The sequence below is a fragment of the Nicotiana tabacum genome, chromosome 22, assembly GCF_000715075.1.
Source record: "Nicotiana tabacum cultivar K326 chromosome 22, ASM71507v2, whole genome shotgun sequence".
NCBI lineage: Eukaryota > Viridiplantae > Streptophyta > Magnoliopsida > Solanales > Solanaceae > Nicotiana > Nicotiana tabacum.
The window spans coordinates 101,032,522-101,044,112 of NC_134101.1; the positions used below are offsets into that span (position 1 = coordinate 101,032,522).

Here is an 11,591-nt window from a genome sequence, read left to right on the forward strand (position 1 = left end):
CATCGTTGGCCCCCTGCCAATGGCGCCAGGTAAAGCTAAATTTATTTTGTTTATGACTGACTACTTCTCAAAATGGGTAGAAGCGCAAGCCTTCGAGAATATAAAAGAAAAAGAAGTCATCGTTTTCATTTGGGACCACATCATATGTCGGTTCAGGATACCTGCCGAAATAGTATGTGACAATGGGAAATAATTCATTGGTAGCAAAGTGAAAAATTCCTCGAGGACCATAAAATCAAAGGATTCTATCAGCACCTTACCACCCAAGTGCAAATGGTTAGGCCGAGTCAACAAACAAAACCAGCGTTCAAAACTTGAAGAAAAGGTTAGATGATGCGAAGGGAAAATGGAGAGAAGTCCTACCCAAGGTCCTTTGGGCATATCGGACAACATCGAAGTCTAGAATGGGGGCCACCTCGTTTTCTCTAGTATATGGCTCCGAGGACCTCATCCTCGTCGAGGTCGGGGAACCCAGCTCCAGGTTTCGACACGCATCGTAGGAATCAAACCACGTGCCATGAATACTAGCCTCGAGTTGTTGGACAAAAAGCGAGAAGCAACGCTTGTTCGGATTACCGCGCAAAAGCAACGGATCGAAAGGTACTACAATAGAAGAACCAACCTTCGATATTTTGGAATTGGGGACTTAGTTCTACGAAGAGTCACCCTCAATACTCGAGACCTTAATGAAGGGAAATTGGTCCCGAACTGGGAAGGACTGTACCGAGTCCTCGGAGTTATCGGTAAAGGTTCTTACAAACTTAGTACAATGGAAGGCCAACAACTACCGAACAATTGGAACATATCATTGCTCAAACGATACTACTGCTGAGGCACGACTTTATCCCTTTTGTCCATTTAAATTTAAAACTAACTCACTATAGATTTTTGATCGAAGCAATCAAAGGCACAAGATCTCGAAGGCATCATTTTCTACACGCAGACCTTAGGTTTTAAAGCATGCGTTGCACTCTTTTTCCCTTAGATCAGATTTTTTCCCAAATGGATTTTACCGGCAAAGGTTTTTAATGAGGCAACAATTATGTGCTACCTAAGAAAAACTCAACAGTATCCAAGGCTTATTTTCAATCAACCTCGAATAATAGGGGCCATCACTCTCGGAGATTATATTTTTAAGAAAAATACTTCACGCCTAAGAGGGCCTCAATAGGAGAACTTTGTAATAGGCCAAACGGTCAAATGAACCGTGTCCATATAGAATAGTCGAGCCCCGACAGAAAAACATGTACGTATGTATCAATTATTTGAAGAAGCATTCTGGTTATATCAAAATGCTTTGTATCTCAAAGAAGTTTACTATCATACGAGTTCTACACTTACAATCCTACAGGAAACCGCTCAAGGAACAAAGCACGCTGAAATACTCGGGGACTGTCACCGACAGCCAATACATCCGAGTCATCAAAAACTCGAACTCATAAGACCTCAAAGAGGCACCCCCTCGAAACACCCCCTCGAAACAAAGGCCAAGGCCAATATACTCAGTGACTAACTCTTCGGTCAAGTTCGAAAAGTTATCAGGAAACAAGTCCAACTGGCATACCCGAAGGCTACGACCATATTAATGGCTACGGTCATATAAAGGCTATGGCCAAAATAATGCGGCTCGAAGACATCTAACTTCCGCCATAAATTAAAGGCCTTCAAACATTGAAAAGACGGTTAAATCAGGCTACCCTCGACAAAAGTAAATTATAAGGGGCTTCAATAAAACCAACCCTCGAATAATGTGAAGGCTTCGATAACATCAGCCTTCGAAAAAACCTCAAGAGGTATACGATTAACGTTGCATATCAAATTACAAACGAGATTCCAATCAATCGAACCTTCGAAAAAATCGAACGAATATGAATACAAAAAATACATGCTAAGGCATAACAAATTTTCACTAAGTCTTTAGCTAGAAAAAGGGAAACATTTATAGCCATTTTAGAGGCCAAATTGGCCCTACCTGAAGAGGCTAAGGGCCAACCCAAAAGAGCTTAAGGGCCAACCTAAAAGAGCCTACCTAAAAAGCATAAGGGCCAATATTTAAAGAGCTTAAAGGCCGAAGCACACCATGCTCGAGACGTTACCCAGCTCGGACTCAAAAGTCCCGAGCTAAAAATTAGCTCGAAAATCGAACCTTAAGTGGTAACCTATTATCGATCTTTGATCAAAACACAAAACTTGCGGGTCTACTCTACCCCGAATTTGAATCAACGCTCAGAGATTATAGCATCAAAAATCAAGCAAACGATCAAGGAAACTCCTTTTCTTTTTATATATACAAAAAGATATTATAGGAGTCCTACAAAGCAAAAATTTACAAAAACAGATAAAAAAAAATCTACCTACACCAGAGGGGCATTCCCACTCGGACCTAGCACTTCCTCGGGACCAGCCTTTTCCCCGGGGGTAGCTTCTTCAGCAATATCCTCCTCTTTATCATCTACGACGTCATCATCATCGTCGGAGGAAAGTACAAATTTGGCATCAGCCTCATCTGCCTTAGCTTTCTTTATCTCTTCGGAAAGATCGAAGCCCTTAGCATGGACCTCTTTGAGGGTCTCCCTTCGGGATCGACGTTGGGCATAGTTATTGCTTCTTTTCTCTCGATCGAAAGCCCCCCTCAACTCCATCTGAGCATCAGTAGCATCCTTCAAATAGATGGCCACCGTCCTGTCGGCCTTGGCTTGTATTTCTCTGGCTTCGATCTAGACTTCCACAACTTCGGCCTTGGCCTTCGCAAGACTAACCTTGAGCTCGACTATTCTGCTAGCCTGAACCAAGTTTCTCCCTAGAGCATTCCGAAGTTGAACCTCGAGGGACGATACCTTTGCTAGTGCATCATTTTTAGCCATAACGAGGGTGTCCATCTTCGCCTTCCATTTATTGCACTCAGAGTTGATTTGGTCGACCTCACCACGAAGACGTCCTAGCATCTCTATCTTTTGCTGTAGCTAAGACATTAAAGTATTAGCCTCCGAAGACGAGAGAGGTAGCCAGTATTTTTTCAGAACAGAGGTTACCTACTTTTCTAACTCACTCTCGTATTCACGAGCTTTGGTCAACTCCGATCGAAGATGCTTCAGTTCTTCCTCCTTTTTGTCAAGGAGAAGCCTAATGGTTTTCTCCTCATTCAAAGCTCTACGCAACTCGGCTTCACAATGACGCAATTCGGTCTTCAATTTGTCAAAGTCCTACAAAAAGGAAAGGAATGATCGATTAGACAAAAGAAGAAAAGTATGGCATTAGAGAAATTGCAGTGCCACTAAAAACTTACAATTGAGCAAATACGTTGAGCCTCCTCAAAGATTGAGCTCGCATCCGCTGGGTCGGCCTCATTGACCCCAGCAAAAGCAACCCTAGAAGGGGTCATTTTCACTCGGGACTCCGCCTAAATCGGACATCTTCAAGTTCTGAGCATCCCCAATGGCATTCTCGGAGAAGGCTGGAAATGATGGGAATGACCTGCTGTCATGGCCTCGGGGAGATCACCCGAGGAGTTCTGTTCAAGAAAGGAGCTTCGAACCTCGCTCACTTTGGAGTATTTCCAGAAGTTTGAGAAGCAATTACCACGTCAGGTGATGCAGGGCCTTCATCCTCTTTTTCTTTTAAAGTTCCTTCCTCGAGGCTAGTGGCCCCGATCTCATCAGGCTTGATAGCCTCTGAAGATTTCCTTGTTCAAGTCACCAACTTCGAACCCTCCATCTCGTCACCATCATCATCCATGAACTGGTGGACCGAGTCAATATCCACATTGACGACGACGCTTTTCTTGCGCCTCCGAGCGGGCTCGGCTTGGCTTTGAGTGTCCTCGCCCTTCGAGGACCTTTTCCTCTTGTTATCCTTCTTTGGCTTTGGAGCCAAAGATCCTACTTCCTCCTCGGGGGGGGGGGCGGCCTCATCTCGAAGAACTCACCAATAACTGCAATAGAGGAATCATGCCACATGAAGAAAGAGTTTCTTAATAAGGAAAGAAACATTATGACGCATACCATGGTGTTTCGCTTCCTACTTGCCCTTCGACAAGTCCTGCCACTTGTGTTTGTTATATAATGAAGTAGCAACTAGTTTGTGAACCTAGTCCTCAAGGTCGAGCACCGTATTAGGCATCTACAGGACCGCTGCGAAAAAGGGAAAGGAATAATTATGCAAAGTTTAGCAAAATTTTATGAAAAAGAACTAAAGCAAAGAATTCCACTCACGTTCGAAGTTCCATTTCTCGGGGAACGGCAAGAACTCCTTGGGAATAACATCGACGGTCCTCACCCTGATGAACCAGCTCTTCCAACCTCGATCCTTATCTTCGTCGTTACTGGCAAAGATAGACTTGGTTGATCGACGTTGGAGTTTGATTAAACCTTGAAAATGTTGTTGTTGATATAATCGGATGATGTGGCTAAGGGTGAACTCGAGCCCGACCTTTTAAATGAAGAACCTCATCATTATTACGATCCGCCAAAAGGACGGATGAATCTGGCCTAGGGTGACTTGATATCTTCGGCAGAATTCAAGAACGAGCGGGTCGAGGGGACCCAACGTAAAGGGGTATGTATACACACTCAAGAACCCCTCTACGTAAGTTGTGATGTCCTCCTCACGAGAAGGTATTTGTAGAACGACCTTCTCTTCCCATTTACACTATTTTCCTCATAGCATCGAGGTGTTTTTTCTCAATTGACCTTATGTATCTCGATGCATACTCTCGACGACCGGGGACATCGGGAGAGGTCTCGACTATAAAGTCCTTTTTCAAGGAAAAATTGCTCGGTACGATCTCATAAAGCGTTGTCGGTTTACCACCGGCCGAACGGGGAGTAGAAGTGGAGGTTCCTTCTTTCTAAGGAACAGACTTGGAATTTTTTGCCATTGGTTCTTTAGAAAAAGAAGGAAGAAATGAATAAACCAGCGAGGTTTTGAGCTAATATGACGGAGGAACAGGTGGTGAAAAGGAAACGTATAGAGGAAAATAGGTGTTGCAAGGTGGAAAAGTTCTTAATGAGAAGAGAAAACAAGTATATATAGAGGAAGGCAGTGACAGTTCATTAATATTGATGACCGACCGGCTCTGATGTGCATTTAATGCTTTTGGGGAAGAGAACCGACGAGACGCTTCGGTCATTTCAATGCTTACGTCAAAAGAGTGATGCCATAATAAAGGACTTTGCGAATTCAAATCGTTTCATATCATTTCATTCTAAGAAACGCAGGGACTATCTGTGTACTGTCTAAATCGGAGAGCTCAATTTCGAAGACGTGATCATACCCCGAGCTCAAGTTCGAAAGCTCAAAGTAAAAATCGAGCCCGGCCGGGATGTGCGCACCTCGAGAAGCAAATCCGAGACCCATCATGATCTGTCTCGAGGACAATATAATTTTGATGACACTAAAAAAAGAACGAGAATTTATCAAGGACACGTGGATCAGAGCATAAATTAAGGGATAAAATTTGTACGAAATAGTACGAGTCCGTACTAGGTTGTTATATAGTTGTATCAATAGAATTCTTTACCATAATTGAAAATGCACCATATTAGGGTTTTCCCCTTCTATAAAAGGAGGCCCCAATCATTTGTAAAGATCATCTCATTCACTATAATAGAACATTCTACTATGCTTTTCTTGTTTACTGTGCTTCACAATTGTTCTTCAGCTTTATTATTTTTACTTTATTGTTCATACTTTATTGCTCTTAACTCACCTCGAGGCCCCCGAGATAGTCGAGCTCGAGGTCCTTATTGCCCTAACAACACTGGTTTGGTTCATCAATTCTTCTTTCTTAAATCTAATATTACTTGTATAGTCACTAGTATTAGAATAAATCACATATCTTTAAAACCACAAATCATATATAATTGTTGCTCGTATTTTTTGAGGTAAACAACATCAAATAGGGAAAACGGGGCTAAAATATTCAAAACGACCGACCGGGTCAATACGAGGTAGGACATCGAGAGTTGGAACTTGATTGTTAGAACTCCATGCCAATTAATATTCGGTCAAGTCTTAAGTTACAATTCCATCCAACGTGAAATTATATTTTGTAAAAATAATTAATCTTCTAAAGGGATTAAAAGTTAGTTAATATTAAAAGAATATTTTTGTATTATAAACATTTAATGTTTTGATATTTATATTTTTATAAATAGATAGATAGATAGGTAGACAAGTAGATATAAAAAATATATAAATATAAATTATAAACGCGTTACGTTGCCGATTAGAGCCGACATATGAATGGATTATATTCCGGAACGCATTCTCATTACGATGAGTTTGACCGAGAAATGAGATGCCAAATCTTGTACGAGTAATATTATGCAGAGGTCTTAAAAGAAATGATTATGACTAAAAGTTTCCTTTAAAAAAAGCCAAAATACATGTTTTACCCATCGACCTTGTACTCAAATCCCTCTTGCACACTTGTTAAATACAGAAATAATATTATACATCAAAACTTTTAAAAATGTGTCAATTACATACCTTTTTTGTCATGTGTCACACGCGTGTATTACACATAAAAGAGGCGCATGTGAACTAAAAAATTCACCTGAAATTAATTTTTTTTTTTAAATTTCCCTTTTTTAACTATTTCCTTTAAATTAAAGAAAAAAAATATAACTCATGTCTTCTTCTCCAACCCCAAAACCCAATCATTTTCTCCACCCCCCCCCCCGGTTCGTCTTCGTCCCCAATCCCATCCTAGTTTTATCTACCACCTCATATTTAGTCTCTCTAACCCCATGACTAAGAAGAAAGAAAAAAAAAAAAAAGAACATAGGAGCTATTGGGTATTGTAAAAATCACCATTATTGACTTTTTGAAAAAGCTTGCAAATTTAATCGGGGCTTGTTGATTTTGGTGTTCTGACCTAAAAAATTAATTTGAATTCGTGATTATTGATGAGTAAAACTTTACTTAGGTAATTAATTTTGATAAAATTCAAAAAACACCATTAACAAGTTTGAAGCTTTGGGTTTGAGCTTGAATTTGAAATTTGTATAAGGATTTTATGATGGATGTTGTTAAAAATCGGCAAAGAATTGAATCTATAGTTATGGAAGAAGATTCTTGTGGTGGAAGGGTTGGTGGTAGTATGGTGTTATGGAGAAGATGATGGGGTTAGGAAGATGAAGAGGGGGGGGAGTTCTTTTCTGTATTTTTTTTTTCTTTGAGAAGATGAGAAGAGGGGGTTTGGAGGGGAGGGGTTGCAAAGTTTTTTTTTTCCAGTTTTTCTTTTTTTTTCTTCGATTTGACACGTGTCAGATGCTGATTGGCGCGTGTAAGAGCAACTTTTGAGCAGATGTGGTCAAACACCGGTGTGTAATTGATACACCTTTAAAAGTTTTGTTGTGTAATATTATTTCCGTATTTAAGAAGTGTGTAAGAGAGATTTGCGGATAAGGTAAATTATGTATTTTGCCTAAAAAGAGAGAGAAAAAGAAAGAAAGGTTAAATAATGAAAAGAGACACGGAAGGCATGTTAGATGTTACCAAAGGTAAAAAATAAGTGGGGAAAGAGTGACCCGCATTGCCGGCAGAATAAACTACATTGCTGATTTTAAGTTATGAGCTAAATCATGAGACTTACTCAAAGTCAAGATTTTGTGTTTTCCTTCAGTCATCACTAACTTTGAATATATTTATGTATAAGACTATAGAAAACTATCAAGCTATATGGAAAAAGTACCAACTTGTGGAACATCATCATTTTGTGCTTGAATTTCGTTATTACCGACTTGACTTTTTCTGCCTTTTTGGACAATTTATTCACAATTCTCTACGAATCACATATGTTTAGTCATAGGCTTTATAACAGATGACTAAACTTTGCTTTTAGAGTCAAGAAATTAATCTAAAAGTAGAAAACTAATTACACAGTTAGCTTTATAACAGATGACTAATTTGAACACCGATGGACTCAGATTTGAAATCTAATTACACATTTGGACTTGATAGGTTATGTGTCACCGAGATTTGGTCTTGATATCGTGTTTTAACCATATGGGCTCGGGTTAACATTTTATGACTTTTGAGATTTTAATAAAGATGGAATCTTTTTCACGTAGGATTAATTCCTATAGCATTATTTAACCTTGTTGATTATTCTTTAGCTAGATTTTGGGCATTTGCAGGCCGAGATTAAAGAAAAAGCAATTTTAAAGGTTGAAGCCTACTTCGAATATGGTAAGTGTCCTGATTAGCCTAGACTTCAGGGAAAGTCTCCTAAAATGGACTTCTATATTACATGCTGCGTATTTGGGGTGACGTATATGCGAGGTGACGAGCGTATATAATATTTTAGGTCTTTTTATAGTATATATATAGTATATATTACAACGATTACCATGCTTGAATTTAGGTCTTTTTAGGTCTGTTTTGATTCATGTTCTTCTTACAACATGCCTTACTTATTTTGTATGGCTACATAGTATTCTTACTCATGCTAGAGAACATGATTAAATGTTTGTGACGCTTTATGTGAACAAGATGGACCTATCGTATGTCAACAATATTAAGCATTTCTTAATTTGTTGTTTAATTTTAGGTTGAGAGAAAGCCGAAATGATAAATTTGAGGGTTTAGGTGTTAGATCATCAATCAGGATACATATAAATCAACTAAAAATGGTTGCAAGTAAAAGTGAATTTTTTTTTTCTTTTTAACTTGCATTGGTCCAACCCACGAGTCTTTATATTGTAAATCATAAATCATATAAAAACAGGCTAGCAGACAAGAGAGGGTTTTGTCTATCTGAGTGAATGATTTCTTTTTCCAGTACTCTAAAAAAGTTGTTCGTATAAAAAGCTGATATTTTTTCCCCAAATGGTTACAATTATTTCCCCCCTCCATAAATGACATGAGCTCATTCTTGCTTAAAAGGAAGCCCTTTCCATAAACTAAGGAAAAAGAGAAGGACGTGGGCCTTGTGGGCACTACTCAAATACAACCAACCAATATTTTTTCCACACCAAATATAAATTTGTAACAGATTCAGAAAGGATACACAATAACTTTGTTCCTCAATTTTTATTTTATTATTATTATTAATTTTTTTGGTGGGTGGAATGTACTCTGAATAAGGGAAGCAAAGGTAAAAGAGAGAAGGTTGTGGTAAAACTAAAACATTGTATTAAAGTGATCCATGTAGGCAAGGGCGAAGACACACTTGGGTTAGGGTGGTCAACTGACCCCTTTTGTCGAAAAAATACACTATTTATATAAGTAAAATATTATATGTTAGAGATACATAACATGTATTGCACAGCTTTTGTGAGATTATTTTTTTACTTATTTTAAGTTTGAACTTTGAGAAAATTTTTGACAGGATAAGTTGCAACTACGAGGCTGTAACTCTATCCTCAATATATAACAATCTTCAAAATTAAATGGGCTAACGTCACTGCACATTTTTCGCCTGGTATATTTTCTTTAAATTCAAAAAGAAAGATCCAAAATCCGACTTTCATTTTAGAAGTTCGGAAAAAAATACAAGGTGAGATGATGGAAGTGTGTAAAGTGACCAGTCATGAAAAGAATAAGATCAAAAATAAAAAAGCTACTACCAAGCAACTAGAAAACTTGAAAAGAATAGAGAAAAAAAAATGGCCGTACCATTAGAATATGTAATTTCCCGGCCATAAATGATTTCAATCCATACATAGGATTTAGTACAATGTTTATTCAAAATTCACATTCATAACCCCCCATAAATAGGAACAAAAGGGTATATAAATAATCACATGAATTTGCATTAGTACCATTCTTGATGGCAAATAGTAGTACTCTTTCTTCGGATCATGCTTCTTGAATTCAGATCTTTAGGAATATGTGTGAATAGCTCAGGAGGGATAGACAAGGAAGGAGAACGTGAGTTGGGCGGTAACTAAGACGGACAGTAAACAAATCCTACATCGAGAAGTCATGACATAAGATTTGTGAGAATACAAAACACAAAAATATAACACAAAACACGGGGTCTTACAAGGTCAAGAAAAGGTCTTACAAGGTCAAGAAGACTCGGCTAGGTAAAGGAATAAAAAACAACAAGTCAAAAAATTGAAAAAGGAGAAAAGAAAAATAAAAAACGAGAAGAGGTGATGAGAAAGCTCAGATAAGATAGCACCGAAATTAAGACGAAGAAGCAACTCCCATCATGAGAATGAGAATGAAGAAGTTGCAGGTGCAGATGACTAAAACAAAGACCTGGCTAAGGTGGCCCTTAACCTTTCCATCAGCTAAAGATGCCATTAGGCTTACAGTTTCCAGTTTTTGCAGCCTTTGGCTTGAAGCTGCTGGATTTACTCCACTCATACGCGCCAAAAGCTCTAAAGAAACCTGCATCCGAAAAAGAAAAAGTCATTACCTTTTAAATTTTAATACTATTCGAAAAATAAATAAGTGATAATGATGAATAACTAGAAAATAATGTTAAATTTATACAAGAAGAAAAAGAAAGCGGTGTGTTTTTGGTTGAGAAAAGGAAAATTAAGGTTGGGAATTGGAGTAAAATTAAGGAAAGATAGGTCGAAGTGAATGGCAGAATAAGTGAAAAGATAAGTTGGGAACCTTGTGGAGATTTCAGTGTTGCTTTCTGCACTGCAATATTTTCTCTCAACCCCATAAAAAGTGCCACAAACTAGAGAGAGAGAAAGAGAGAATAGAAGGAAAGAGGGGAATGAAGAAGGGAAGGCATAGAATGGGCTTATAAGGAGGTGGGATTTTGAGGGCAGCCAGTGGGCTGGATGGACCTGACAGTGACAAAATTTTATCTTAGCCTAAAGACAGTGTTATTAGCTTCCTCACCAATATATTTTTGAAAATAGCAATGGACTAGCCCGTTTTTTCACTGATAATTGAAAAATAACCATCATTTATAAGGTCATTGAAAAATAGTCACTATTTTATTGAAATACGAAAAATTCTTGCATAATATACTGGATTATGGAGCTCTCACGGATAAACTTCCAGCATATTATGTTAGAACTCTAACATATGATGAAATTCCAACATATTATGTTGGAATTCCATATGTAAAAATTCAAACCCCACCATATTACACTGGATTTTTAGAGTATTTTTGTTCAGATTTTATCTTTACATGAAAAAATAGCTAAATTTCAATTACTTTTGAAACTGTGACAATTTTTCAATTATCAGTTATAAATCTGGCTATATCTGATTTTTTTCCGTAATATATTTTGATTCAATTGCTTTTTTTCAACCAAAGATAACCTTTTTTTAATTTTAATATATATATATATATATATATATATATATATATATATATATATATATATATATATACCATATTTTGCACGATTATAAGAAATAGTAAATTCACAAAATGGCCTTGTAAATTTAGTTGAGAAAGGAAAAAAATTCAAATAAAAAATTTAAAATGAATCTTCTATATATGCATTCAAAAATTAATTCTTTAAATTTGATTAAATATTTTTGATAATATCCATGGGTGTAATTTCAATACTTCAAGCACCATACATGTTACAAGTCCTATAAATGAGCAAATCTTGTTGATAAGTATTCCTTAATTAATTGTAGGTTGTTCATTTCTTAGAAATGAA

At 37.5% G+C, this 11,591-nt stretch overlaps 1 long non-coding RNA gene across 1 annotated transcript; it reads right to left on the reverse strand.

Annotated features, from left to right (window-relative positions):
• Positions 1 to 9,600: 9,600 nt before the first annotated feature.
• Positions 9,601 to 11,044, reverse strand: LOC107807831 (uncharacterized). Its single transcript, XR_001653016.2, has 2 exons — positions 10,576 to 11,044; positions 9,601 to 10,344 (listed from the first exon to the last, which is right to left on the reverse strand). It is a non-coding gene; the product is annotated as an uncharacterized LOC107807831 (long non-coding RNA).
• Positions 11,045 to 11,591: the final 547 nt, after the last annotated feature.